Raw genomic sequence first — 3,031 nt, 5'->3', positions numbered from 1 at the left:
AGGGGGGATTTCCAGGTGCCTTTATAAGCTCTGTAACACCTGCAATAAATGAGTCCCTGCTTGACTAGGCTCCCCATTGTGCCTGAGTGTTCCTGGTACTGGGGGCAGCATGGGCTGGCGAATGGCGTGCTTACTCATCCCCAATCATCACTGCCCATGGGTTGCTGGCTCGAAACCCTGGCAGAGGAGACACCACCAGATGGACTTGAACCAGTGTCCAGTCTACAAAGAGGAGGCTCAACAGAGGATTCATTTCCTCCATGCTTCCAAGCGAAGCCAACCATGGTCGAGCAGGACCTTTGCCTTTTCTTCACATACGCAGAACTGGTAAAAGGAGCCAGGGGCTCCTCCCAAGCCCATGTGACCCCCGAGGAACAGATCCTCAAATGACCTTAAGAGTAAAAATAAATTGTTTATCTGGGCCAACTGTATGGCCTTAAACATTCAAAGGAAAATATAACCAAAGATTAAATGGGTCAATATAATGCCAGATAGGAGATACCTTCTTTTGAGTTGTTGGCCAGGATGACCAAAGGGATTCCCAAATAGTAACCCAGCATAGACTTGCGAAAACGAACAGTAGACCCTAATCTTATCTAAAGGAGTACTGACAACTGATTGCTGCTAGATGAGGAACAGCTGACCCTCCTAAAACAAAAACCTCTAGATAGGCTGACTAGATTCACCAGAAGGGCAAGTAGTGGGGATTGGCTGGGGTGCCGACAACACAGCAGACAGTAGCAGGGATATCAGAGTATAAGGGCTCTGGTGGGGGGGAGGGAGGCTATGGGAGGGTGCCATCTGGGAAGTGGGTGTATAGTTGAATAAGATGGTTTGGGCTGTTTTGTGTGATACACACACACACACACACACACACACACAAATCAACTAATTTTAAAAAATGTGTTATATTTGAGGAGGAAGCATGGAAATTTATGTCATGCTAATTAGTAGAGGTGATAAACATTACCATTGAAATCTAACTGATGACTTCATAGACATACAGAGGCGCCAAGGATCCAAGTGCAACCGATTATGACTAGTAACAATCAAATGCATACAGATTAGAGATGTATGAACCAACATCTCAGTGTTAGTAGCAAAAACAATGAGTCTTTCTGCAAGGAACAATATATTCTAAAATGAAATGGAGAAAGGTTAAAAACTCATTCAATTTTATGTCTTACAGGGCTTATACTGAGTTCAATATTGTATAACTATTACCTCAACTGTGAACCTAGAAACTTCACCCACTTGTGAAGGAGATGTACTGTTGCTTTGGAGTGTGTTACTGAATATGTTAAAGCTGTAGTGAAATGCTTCTTCTAATCATGTAGTTATTAAAAATTTTAAAAATGATTAAAAAATAATAAATTAGTAGATATGAAAAACATTATCATTGAAATCTACCTGATGACTTTCAGATGCCAAAGAGCTCAGAAAGTAACCAACTGTCACTAGTTATAATCTGATATAGAGATTAGAAACGCATGTGCAAATATCTTAATGTCAATTGCATTGAAAATGAATTTTTCTGTATGAAGCTGTGTATTTTTTAAAAATGAAATGGAGTTCTTTTTTAAAGTTTAAAACCTCATTTAATTTTATGTCTTATAGGGTTTATACTGAGTACAATATTGTATAATTGTAATAATTCAACTGTAATCCTAAAAAATTACAGCCAATTTTGAAAAAGATGCATCTTAGCTCTGGAAATTGTTATTGAATATGTCAATGCTGTTGTAATGAAATGCTTCTTCTAAGTATATGGTTATTAAATAAATAATTAACTGGGGGAAAAAAAAAACTAAAACGAACCTACCAAAAAAAAAATTGATGCCCAAAAATGGACCCTGCAAGGCATGAACTCAGTTGCTGGGATAGAATAAACCTTGGATTAATTTCTTTTACTGTTTTTAGATTTGTTTCATTCTCCTGTTTGAAAGTAAACACATGTTGCCTTACGGTAGTATTTCCCTTGAATACTGAAGTTTTCAGTATAGGTTTTAAAAAATATTTCCCTCTATAAATAAAAGTTTTGTTTTTTATATGAAAAGAAAAAGAAGGGGGGGGAGAAGGAGGAGAGGAGGGGGAGGAGAAAGGAAAAGAAAAAAAAAACCACTTCAATCCTAGAACAACTACTACTGGGGGACGGTATTTCAGGAAAGATGGTCTGGGTCCCTCTAATAACCATGTCCATGTGGCAGGATTGTTGAAGGCACAGGAAATGAACACTGGTTGGTAGAAGGCAGATATAATTTCCAGACACAACTATATAGCCAGTCACAGAAATGAGAGCTGTAACTGTCACAAGCATTTCCTCTTTGTCTTTTTTCACAAATGTATGTGTATGACCTAATCTTTTTATTTAAAATTTTTCTATGGGGCTGGAGAGATGGCTCAGTGGCTAAGAGTGCATACTGCTCCTCCAGAGGCCCCAAGTTCAGTTCCCAGCACCACCCTGGCAGCCACATTGGGTGGCCAACTACGGCCTGTAATTACACCTCCAGGTGGTTCAACCCCTCTGGCCTACCTACATGGCCACCTGCACTCACCAACACACACCCCCACATACACATAATTTAAAACTAATTAAAATACATCTTAAAAATCTATTTTTGTGTGTATGGTTGTGTGCATGAGGGTATATATGTACACCACTGCAATACAGCAGTTTCCTTTGAGACATAAACTTCCATCTTGGAGGGAACTGAGTGAACAACAGAATGTCTTGAGAGGACATGAAACACCCCATCCTACAAAGCTTGGTAAGCTCAGAAAGTAAACAACTCAATAGCTTTAGGAAGTCCATAACATTGACCTGATTCAACTAGGCCCCTTCCTCCCCAAGACTAGTGAGTGACATTTTTAGGCAAGCCAAGCTGCCTGGAAGCAGCAGAGACCAGCAAAGTTGCCGGGAAAGGGCGGAAACCAACTAACTGGGCTGTCGAGGTCTAGAAGAGCCTCAAACCACCGCTGGCCCCCATGGCACCTCTAAATACCTTTAAGCTTCACTTGACAAAGTGCAATA

The sequence above is a fragment of the Nannospalax galili genome, unplaced genomic scaffold (genome assembly GCF_000622305.1).
Source record: "Nannospalax galili isolate Female #2095 unplaced genomic scaffold, S.galili_v1.0 scaffold1586, whole genome shotgun sequence".
Classification (NCBI taxonomy): domain Eukaryota; kingdom Metazoa; phylum Chordata; class Mammalia; order Rodentia; family Spalacidae; genus Nannospalax; species Nannospalax galili.
This window is presented reverse-complemented; position numbering follows the sequence as displayed.